General features: G+C 53.8%; 1 long non-coding RNA gene across 1 annotated transcript in view; it reads left to right on the forward strand.

The window, feature by feature from the left end:
* Positions 1-9,108, forward strand: part of LOC125619355 — a 12,568-nt gene extending 3,460 nt beyond the window's left edge. Inside the window, exon 2 of the long non-coding RNA XR_007350856.1 lies at positions 7,030-9,108. This is a non-coding gene — a long non-coding RNA (uncharacterized LOC125619355). The remainder of the gene's footprint in view (positions 1-7,029) is intronic.
* Positions 9,109-11,487: the final 2,379 nt, after the last annotated feature.

Below are 11,487 nucleotides of genomic sequence, written 5' to 3' on the forward strand. Positions count from 1 at the left end.
GCAAAAAAAGAACTTTCGCTGAGTATAAATAGCATCACTTGGTGACAGGAGCAGGTGTGTGGTGGTAGAAAGAGAGCAGAGGTTGTTGGGATTCAGGGTTCCTGCGCCACCTCCCTGTGTTATCCTCCGGGATCTCAACTTCCACCCCGACTTCTTCTCCCCGGATGGGCCCGTCCCAACATCTCCCGCACCCACCTGCTGTCCCAGCCTCCCCGGGGCCTCTCTGGCTCTTCCTTCCTCCCAAATCCACATCTAGTTCTTTCCCAGGTGTGCGCATGCAGGTGTCCCCACCTCGGACCCAATGCCAGCCACGGCCTGGGCATCTCCTCCCATCGGGAGGCACCCACTTTCTTGCAGTAAGGCTTCCAGGCTGCCCTTCTGCCCCCCATCACTAATCCACAGGCTGTGCACGCGGTCCCGAGGCAGCCTGGGTACCTCATGGTCTGGGTCACCTAGACTCTAGAAAAAGAGAGTGAGATCTCAGGCAGAGCTGGAAGCTGGGTAGACACTGTGGTACTTGTTAAAATGACTTATTGCAAAAATTTTAAACTTACACAAGAGCAAGGGAGAGCAGGATCTGTCACGCAGCCTACGTCACACAGCTTCCACAATTACCTTCTCATGGCCAGCCCCCCACCCCAACCCCCATTGGGTTAATTTACCCACCTACTTCCACAAATGTCTTGGAAAGATAGGGCTCTCTTAAAAAACGCACAAGGCTGTTATGATCAGACCTACACACATGAACAAGTCCTTAATGCCACTTAATATCCATCAGATGAAATCTTTCCTATTGTCCCATAAATGCCTTTCTACAACCGTTTATGCAAATCAGGATCCACCAGACAAGTTCTTTAATTTATCCCAGCCTCCCCTGTCTCTGTTTATTTAAAAAAAAGGCCATGTACAGAAGGGCACGGTGGCACAAGCCTGTCATCCCAGCTGCTGAGAAGACTGAGGCTGGAGAATGGCTAGTTTGAGACAAGCCTGGGCAGATTAATAAAACCCTGTCTAACAATAAAATAAGAAGGGCTGAGGGTGTAGCTCCCAGGTAGAATGCTCACCTAGCATGCATGAGCCCTGGGCTCTATCCCCAGCACGAGACAGAGAGAAAGAGAGAGAGAGAGATATTCAGTAAACACGGATGGATAAGGCTGAAGCCCATGTAGCATGGCATGCTACACAGGAAACTTTTATAGTCATCTATTGTCACTATTAAGTATGTACTGTGATTTTATATGCTGTACTTTGATGTGTCTGGTAGTAGAGTGAGTTTGTTTACAGCAGTATCACCCTATGTGGGTGAGTGACATCATGACAACGACACCCAGAACTAGGCAAGGAACTTTGTCGGCTCCATGACAATCTTATGGGACCAGTAGGGGTTGACTACCATCGGCCATCAGCACATATTCAGTCCCTTGCTGACCAAGATGTCCATGCATGGTGTGTGACTGTAATCTTTCAGAAGTGACACCACATGCTTCCTGTTGCATCTTATCAGGAGGCATGTGACCTCTGATCCTTTCTGTGAATTTACAAGAAATCAGTCCTCTTGGGTGCTGTTGGTTTGACGTGTCCTTTATAGGTTTCCCACAAACCTTTCCCCTCACGGTGTTGGCAGCCGTCAACAGACCATCATTTCACCAGGACCTGCAGAGTGGTGACACACCCTCTTATCCTGTCCTCGTTTTCCAGGTGCAACTCCCCCAGATCACTCTTTACCCTCATTACTTATTTCCTTAGAATGAGGTTTGTGCAGGAAAGGCAGAAGAAATACTTGATCCTTTCTCTTTAAAAATAATTAATTTTTGAAAGTTTTCAAAAGAATGTGTTGGTTCCCTGGCAACTTCCAAAGGTGACACATGAGTTTTTAAAAATAAAAACTCAGCATTTGGCTGGTTTCCTGCCATGTTGGCCATTGCGAGTGTTATTATTACCACTATTCTTAAGCTGCAGAGCTGGGGATAGAGCCCAGGGCTTCACGCCTGCCAGCCCTGTGCTCTGCCACTGAGCTTCACCAATTGTCCCATCACTGACCCAAAGGAACCTTGTTGATGTGGCCCCTTCTTGTACGATTTTGGAAATTTGGGGACAACTTCCTTGCTTTTTGGCATAAGAGACGTCCAAACCACCTTACATTTTTCCTTACCCCAGCCCTGGGACCATCCATATCTCCAGGACACCCGGGGTCCTTGGAGACCCCTATCTGGAACTAGGTTTATTGCTTTGGAGATGGGGTTGTGAACAGGGCTTATCAGCAAATGGATGGAGGTGATATCTGTTTTCTTTTTGATAGAGAAAACGCATCATGAGTTCACACAGATATTTCCAATACAAGTGTATGATTACAGGGTTTTTAAAAAATATATTTTAGTTGTTGATAGACCTTTATTTATTTAGACATGGTTCTGAGAATCGAACCCAGTGCCTCACACGTGCCAGGCAATTGTGCTACCACTGAGCCCCAGCCCCAGCCCTGATTACAGGGTTTTAAGCTGTGCTTACTTATCTTATAATTGCATCTCTTTTCTACTATGCTGGAAATTTGTAATTACATTAACATCATTTCTTATCTATAAAGCAGCAGGCTTTATAGATAAGGCTGAGGAGCACGGAAGGGTGTGGGGACTCTATGTGACCCTGAGGATGGATGTATGCCATGTGAGTGTAGGTGACAGAGTATGTGTATGTCTATGTGACAGTCACATGTATGCATGAGTATATAAACACCAAACTTTTTTTCTTAGGAGAGAATCTATATATTCTTAATATTATCAAAAGGGTTTTCAACCTTGGCACCACTGACATTTTGGTTTAGATAATTCTCAGTGTTGGGACATGTCCTGTGCCCTGTAGGATATTCTGCAGCATCCCTGGCCTCAGGCCCTGGACTCCCATAGCACCTTTTCAATGGGAGGGTCAAAAATGTCTCCAGAGATTGCCAAATTTCCTCTGGTTAGGGTCCACTGGTCTAGGACACCAAGAAGATCCTGCATCCATCTGACAGGATGGAATTTCTATAGCATTCCTACAGTTATGGGGAATTGCTTTGGGAAATGTGTAGGACTATAGTAGTTGCATTAATTTGCTAGGGCTGACATGGGCCACCCACTGGGTGGCTAACCCAGTTGCTAATGCGTTACTTCCTCACAGTCCTGGAGATCCAGGTCCTGGCAGGGCTGGTCTCTTTGGAAGGCTGTGAGGGAGAATCTGCTCTAAGCCTCTCTCCCGCTTCTGGTAGGTGGCTGGCTCTTTCTGGCGTCCCTTGGTTGTAGAAGTGTCATCCTGAGCTCGCCTTTCGTCACACATATGTGCCTGTGTCCAAATTTCCCTTTTGTAAGGATGCCAGGCACACTGGATTAGAGCCTTCCCTGGTGACCTCATTGGTAAAAACCTATTTCCAAATAAGGGGAAATTTGGAGGTTCCAGGGTTTAGGACTTCAGTGAATCTTTTTGAGGGGGACACGATGCCACCCATATCATCGATGATACTGCTGTCCCCAGAAGCAGGTGGCATAGTGCAGTGGCTGAGTCGGGACACTTGGAGCCACACTTCCAGGGTACTGCTTGCATGTTTGCTGTTTCTTCTCTGTGTCTGGGACAATGTCTACAGCCACTCCCGGGATGTCTGGGAAGAAGAAATGAGTCAACATTTGGGAAGCCCTGGGCCTGTGGCTGACACGGGTACGTGCTGTGTGAGGGTTACGTGGTGAACACCACAGCGGTCATTTTTGTGGCAGCCCAGGTTGCCGAGAGCGTTAGCACATGGGGTGCAGTGAATCCCCCCAGTCAGGAGCCTGCTCATCTTGTCCACGTTGCAGAGCAAGCCCACCTAGGGAGGAGCACCAAGGGGCACTTGCAGTTAGTAATTGCCTTCTAGGTGCCAGACACCGGGGCAGAACTCCACAGGACTCCTTGGTGTCCATTACCGCCCTGCAAAAGGGATCTTGCTATCTCCATCTTCCTAAGGAGGAATGTAAGGTGTGCAGCCCTGGACAGACTGACCGTCCCTCTCGGAGCCCAGACTTTCTCTTCTTCCTCTCCACTCCTCTCTCACCTCCTCCCCATGAAGAGCAAAGAGGTCCTTTCCCTTCCTACTCTTTTCCCCTTCCACAGCCTTGCCTGGTGGGCGGAGCCTGGGCTGGGCATGAAGAGGCTGCTGGCCTCCTCCCACTCAGCCTCCACGAGCCAGGCTGTGGAATGGGGCCAAGGCACCAGTGCCCACCCTAAGTGCAAAGACGCTATGACCATGCCGGGAATCCCAGCCAGAGCTAAGGACGGAAGGCACTTTGTGAGGTGCCTGCGACCTGCCCAGCTTTTCAGAGAAGAGCCCCGGGTCACCTTCTCTTCTTCAAATTGGCAGATGGACTCTGGTCTCAAGGTCAACAAGTCTCCGACAACAGAGCTGCAGCCACACAATGTTTCTTCTTTTAAAAAAATCCTCAATGTCAGGTGCAAAGTCCGTTAACTTGGGTGCCTATTTGCAAGATTGGATTCTCTATCTCGGTTTAAATTCAGCTACTTATGGAAACATGGCGGAGTCCACCACGGTGTGATGGGCTGCAAAGGGGGGAGAATGGATGGAGGGCTGGGCGGGGCTCAGCTCTGTCCCCAGGTTGTCCAATGGCAGCAGAGTCAAGTCCCAGGCCCTCTTGCTCCTGGCTCTCAGCCCTGTGCTCTGGTCACACCAGCCATGCACCTCTCAGCCCCTCAGTCTCTGGTTCTTTGTGCCTTGGGCTTTCCTCACGCTGTCCCCAGGTTGGACAGTCCTCCTTCTTTCTGACTAGCTGTCTGCCACTCTTCACACAGCAGCTCAGAGTCACTGCCGACCCCAGGGGAGAGGCTGCAAGGACACTGCCTATGGACCTCCTCTCACCCCCCTTGCTGTGTATCCCTTCACCCTGGTTTGTGGGATGGATCCATTAATGTCTGCTACCTGCTCTGGGGGGTCAGAGACCAGGTGGGGCTTCCCTCTCGACCCCAGAGCCCGGGACAGGGCTGGGAACGCGGACTGCTTGCTTAACATCTGCTCAGTTGACAGAGAGCTACTGCCTCTATAAAGGGAGGGGGGTGGCCTTGTGTTCCCCTGGTGCCAACAGCCTGTGCCAGGTCACAGGTGTGGGTGTACAAGCCAACAGTAATAATAGCTGACACTTAAGGGGCCCTGCTAGGTGCCTGACGCTGCTCTAAGTGCTTTATTTGCATCTACTAAACTTTATGTTCTCCCCAATAACCCACAAGACAGATGCCATCATTAATCCTGCTACTTTTAAATTTTTAATTAAAATAATTTCAGACTTGAAAGAATGTTGCAAAAATTATTCAAAGGGTCTGCCTATCCTTTCACCCATCACTCTGATGGGTGAACGTCTTGCATACCACCACGCCACCTTTAAACCCAGGTCCTGGACCCTGATACAACCCATTCACAGATCCTCAGGACTTGTTTAAATTTTCCAGTTTTTCCCATTCACGCCCTTTTGTGGGTCCAGGCTCCAATGCAGGACCCCACTCAGCACATGGTATGTCCTGTCTCCTTAGAGCCTCTAACGCAGGACCATCTCTTCATCCTTCCTTGTCTTTCGCCACCTTGACACTTTTGAAGAGTCTCTGGCAGATACTCTCCCTGTGCACTGGACGTGTGTCGCCTTATGTTCAAATTCAGATTCTGAATTTTTATTAAGAAAGTCCCAGAAGAGAGGCCGAGCCTGCTGTGTGCGTCGGATCAGGAGGTCGATGTTGCATGAAGGCTGATTTCAAGATTCATCAACTTACAGGGAAGAGTTGAGAAGCTCAGTTAAAATGCAGCCCAGAGACTTAGAATGTGTGGGTGCTCCAGGCAGGGGCAAGAGGGGAAGGGGGGATATCAGAACATTATGTATCTGGGGCACAGTGACTGGTCCCCAGCCCTGCAATCAGCCAGGAAAGGAAAAGGGAGGGGACAGAGGGTGGTAGAGAGGGGCCGCCAGGGCAAAGGACAGAGATGGCCTCTGTAGTCACAGGGAGGGGGGCCGGGGCACCCAGGTAGATAGGGCCGTGCTCAGGATAGGGCCCTGGCCAGACTAAACAAGACCACAGCCAGGCTCTGGCTTGGGTGAAACTTCGTCCCCAAGGCTGAAGTCGGTGATACTGGTGGTTGTCTGGGGCTTGGCCTCAGGCTGGGCCTGCTTGGGGGTCACATGCAGGAGAGTCCAGGCCTGGCTAGATGCCAGTGCCTGAGTGAGACCCAAGTGGCCTCTCCGAGCCCTCTGTATTCCGCTCTACTCATGAGGGGAGGGGGAATGCTGGGGTGAGCCTGGGCCCTCATTGTGACCCCTTGAGGGCTCCCCTCACCCGAGCTGCTCATGGGTGGTGGGGGCGAGGGACGGCACCAGGTGCCCGCATCAGGGCCGTGTGCATATTTAGTGCAGCCCCTCCCCTTTCATACTGGGGTCCACTGGGGTCCCTGGCTCTGTCCAGCTCCCTCTCTGACCTGGCCTGTCTTCTCCTTCTCCCTCTCCCTCTCTCTTCCCTGGGACTCTCTCTCTTTCTCTCTAGAGGAGGAAGGAGACAGAGACATCCCCTGCAGGCCCCGCTTGCTGTCCTCCCGGCTCTGTGCATCCTGCCCAGCCCATCTGCCCTCCTTCCTTGTCCCCTCCCAGCAGGACTGGCGGCCCACATCCAGCCAGGTCGGCCCTTCCTGCGCCGCAGGTGCTGGGGCACAAGCCACCCCTGCTTCCCTTCCTCTCTGGGCAGCAGGCCCGCTGTGCCCAGGCGCGGTGACGGATGGAGAGGATTTAACCCCTGGACTCCTCACGGTCATGGGCAGGGCCAGTCAATCAGCCCCCCGTGTGGATGAGAATCCCCCCTCTCTGCCGCTTTCCGGTCCCCCTTGGGTCTCCAGGACTCACAGTCCCATCTGTGGCTGTCACCCGAGCCCGGTTCCCTGCCCAGGCCTCCCTTCTCATCCTTGGCTTCTTGTCTAAATCCCACCACCAGGGGCTCCGGCTTAATCTGCACTGTGTATGTTTCTCTCGGATTTTGCAGGCTGTTTATTTGCCGGTCACCCATGTGGGCCATGTGGGATGGGGTGTGACCCGCACGAAGAGCCAAAGCTTCACTTGACCTGGGAGTGGGTCAGACTGGCCCATGACCTCCTTCAGCACTAGCGTCGCCCACCTGATTCCTCCTCTTCCTGGCACCTTAAACTTCAAATTGTACATTTATCCTTGGGGACCTGCCCACCGTGGTGGCCTGTCTAGGTTACAGATGCCCAGTCTGTCACCTGGGGTCCTGGCATTCCCTCCCTGCCCCAAGCCCCTGAGTATGTGTGGGCTTCAGCTCCCCCACCCAGACTGGGCCAGGGCCCTGGGGCAGTGAGGGAGAGGGCAGGGCCAGGCGGACCCTTCTCCGGGTGCAGACAGCCCTATGTCAGCACCTCTGGGTGTGGCTGTCCCCCACCCGACTGACGTGGGTGCCATCTTTGGGTGCACGGGCTTTGGGAAGAAGCCTCTGGCTGATGGGAGGCAGAGTGAGCGCCTCGGAGCTTCCTCAGCACTCCGTCATGGCAAGGGCGTGTCCTCTGCAACTCCTCACATTGGTGCCTCCGTTCTCCCTGTCCCATCTTTGTCCCTCCTCTGTCGGGCCATCTTGTGTCTTCCCTGGCCCTGTGCACACTGACCTTTCCCACTTCTCATTCACCTCTCTGGTCACCTGTGCCCATCTGCCCTGCACAGATCCTGGCTTTCAAGGGCTCACACTGTAGCCGATTCTCAGGCCGACTTCTGTCGGCCGTGACCTCGCTGATGTCGCTCCCCTGCGGGTTGGACAGTGGGGACTGACTGCCTGGCCTCAGGGCTTGCTCTCACAGGCCCATGTCTCCTTGCTTCTTGCTCCTGAGGCTGGGACAACGACTTGCCATATTTCTATGCTCCACCTGTGATGTCCAGCCACAGCCTTTGCAGGGCTTTCTCTGCAGGGCTCCTCAGTACGACGCCCAGGGACGGATCCCAGACAACGGAAGAACAGAATAAGGAGGCCCTCAGTCCCGGACCAGCCTCCACCCGAGGGGTGGGGAGCATTTGCCCTAGATGCAAGGCCTCTGTGAGTTTGGCATATAATTGATGGCCTTCCACGTCCAGCCATGCATCGCTTATCAACGGGGACATTCTGAGAAATGCGTCCACAGCCTGGACATCACAGAGTGCACCTAGACGGCAGGGCCTGCCACTCCCCTCGGCTATACAGTAGACACAATTGCTAATGTCCTCTGCGATCAGCTTGTCCAGTCTCCAAAAATTCATCTGCCCTCACATCAGGACTCGTGGACTTGGAGTTGACATTCATACCATGCGATGAATAACGACTCTTGAATCACTCCAACCACCCAGAGCTGGCAGTCAACATTGCAAACAAACGTTTGGCTTTAGCCATGACCACCGTGTGCCGAGAGGGACGCGCTCCTGAGTCATGTCCTCCGTCCTGGTCAGCAGCAGTTTCTCTGCATTGGATTTGAATATTTTTGCCCATCTCGTGGCCTCAAGGAAGCAGAGACTTGAACAGCTTCCATCACTTGCTCTTGTCCTCAAGACTGCAGAGACGGTAGAGAGGGACAGGCCTGCGTGGCCAGCGATGACCAGCGCTGATTGCCACCTTCCTAGTCCCTAATCACTTTGACCTCGGTTTCCAGGTCCATCACTTGACCAGCAGTGGGTCTCGCACGCTCAGAGGCTGGGATGAGCAGAGCAACCCGAGACTGACCGAGCCGAGAGAAAATGTTGCCATCAGGAGCCGGTAAATGAGAGATGTGTGACACTGCGGCCGGCCACCGTCACGTGGGGTCCCTCGCTACGGAAGCATCGCTGTGTGGCTCATGCCTACGCTCTTTTTACTCTGGGAGGAGATGAGATCCCCCTCGTGAAGCACTTGCAGCCCTCCTGGGTGGGGCGAGCTCTAAACAGATGCTCGCCATTGCTGTTAACATCACAGCTTCCTGAGAGGTTGGACCACACAAAACTGCCATCTTTGGAGGTCAGAAGTGGTCAAATGCTGGTGGATCCATACAGCTCAGCACAGTACTTACCCCGCAAAATTGTTCTGCTTTGTTCATTAAATCAATGGGTTTTCTTTCTTTTTTTTTCTTTCTCTTTCCCTCTCTCCCTCCTTCCTTCCCTCCCTCCTTCCATCCCTCCTTCCCTCCACCCCTCCCTCTCTCCTTCTTTCCCTCCCTCCTTCCCTCCTTCCCTCCACCCCTCCCTCTCTCCTTCTTTCCCTCTCTCCTTCCCTCCTTCTCTCCATCCCTCCCTCCTCTCCCTCCCTCCCTCCCTTCCTTTTTTTGTGTCAGGATTGAATCCAGGAGCCCTTTACCACTGAGCCACATCCCCAGCCACTTTTATTTTTTATTTTGAGACAGGGTCTCACTAAGTTGTTTAGGGCCTCACTAAGTTGCAGAGGCTGGCCTCAAACTTGTGTTCCTCCCGCCTCAGCCTCCCGAGAGGGGAAATCTCCTCCCGAGGGCTTGGAGAGGAAGAGCTGAGCCGAGCCTGGTGCTCAGCCCTGGGCCCTGGACCTGGGGTTCCTGACACACAGCCCTACCCCCAAATCTCACAGCCACCTGCTCCTCCACCAGCCTCAGGGTGGAGCCTTATGGGGAAGAGACCCAACTGTCACCATCCAGCTCCTCTCACCTGGACTGGCCGGGGCCTCCCAGCCTCCCTCCTTCCCACCCAGGCCCTGTGTTTTCTTTCCCACAGAGCCACCACCATGGAATCAACCAAGTCCCCACCATGGCTTGCCACTCCCCTTGGAATGGACTCCTGGGAAGTCCTGGCCGTGGCCTTCTGGGCCCCACATGATCAGGCTCCTCGTTGCCCCCCAACCCCCACTCCATCCCAGACACTCCCGCCTTCCTGCAGCCCTTGGAAGACATGAAACACGTGCCATCTACCCCTGGGGCCTTGTATCGCTGACCCCTTGACCAAGGAGGCTCTGCCTCTAGAGATCTGCCTGGCATTAGATCTGGATTTTTCTTATCAATGGCCTGTTTCCACTGAAAAAGGAGCTCCAGGGAGCAGGGCCCGGAGCCTTTCATGATGGCACGTCCCTGACCCCACCCTGCAGCACTCCTGCGGTCAGCCTTGGTCCACAATGTGATCAGGTGCCCCAGCCTGGCACAGGGCTGCGTCAGAGCCAGAGCCAGCTGTGCCCTCCTCGCCCCACCTGGGGCTCCCTCAAAAGAACAAATGACAGGCGTGTCTCCTCGGGTGCCCAGGACTGGCCTTGGAGTGTCTCACATTGTTCCTGGAAATGAGCGGCGGTGGCTGCATTCAGGGGAAGCACTCCATCCCGGGGGCTCCCGCACAGGGGGGAGGGAAGAAAAAAGACAAGCAAGATCCCCAGGAGGCCCGCGCTGGTGCCTTTTCCCTGCCTGTGACACACACTTCATTTAATTTTCATAGTGGAGGGAGATGTGGGGTCTTTTGAGCATCGATATCCTCGTGGGCCCCGTCTAAGTGTCAGACAATACTTGGAGGAGCGGCGCTCGGAGCGCGCGGGCCCCGCTGGCTGTCAGTCTTGTCCAGATTAACAACTTCATCGGAGCCTTTGTTGATATTGACACTCGGTTGCTAGGGAACATGTTTACTGCCCAATGAATAGGACTCAGAGGCCAGAGGGGGCACAGTCAACAGATTGGCAAATAAGGAGGACGTGCCGTGACTTGATGTGCCGGCCGTGGTGCCCAGGACTGGCGCAGGAGGCCAGTCTCCCTGGGGATGTCTCTGGGGGTCAGAGTGGCCTCATGCCCAGGTAGTTTTGACTGGGTCAATCCTCAGGGTGACATTGCTCCTTCCTGTTTGGCAACACTGCAATACGGAGCTCCTGCAAAACCCACTGGCCCTGAAGAGGCCCTGCTGATTGCACCCTGGTGGCCCTCTGCCCCCTGCAATCTCCCAGTGCACCAGGGGTCTGGATCTTGGAAAAAGGCTGCCACTGACAGTGAGCAGACCCTGTCAGCTGTGGCGGGAAGGCTGTGATTTAACCCCTGGGCCTGGAGGACCTGTACTGAGAACATAATGCCACCTCATCAGGGTGCTCAGAGGAAGGGGAAGACCATTTACTAAGTACCAGCCGTGTGCTGGGCTCCATGCCTGGTGTGGCTAGTCATCCCCTCCCGCCTTCCCCAGGTGGGCTGCTGTTTGTTGATTACTTCATGATCATTTACAGAGGCTGGGTTAAATGATCAGCTTGAAGTGCCTCAGTAAATATTCAGTCTGCAAACTCCAGAAGCCCCTTGTCCTGCTCCCCCATGCTGCGTTTAAGGAAGAGCACCCCAGACAGGGGGCTGCAGAGGTCACAGAAGAAGCACATTGCTGGTGTGGGAGGGGCGTCCTGTCAGGGCCTAGACCCAGGCTGGGAGCTGACCCAAGGGTTCTGGGGAAGGGTCAGGCCGGTGAGCAGGCGGCTGAGCAGGTGCCGGGATTTTGCTGATCATGCTGGGGAATCCAA

The sequence above is a fragment of the Marmota marmota genome, unplaced genomic scaffold, assembly GCF_001458135.2.
Source record: "Marmota marmota marmota unplaced genomic scaffold, marMar, whole genome shotgun sequence".
NCBI classification, from domain to species: domain Eukaryota; kingdom Metazoa; phylum Chordata; class Mammalia; order Rodentia; family Sciuridae; genus Marmota; species Marmota marmota.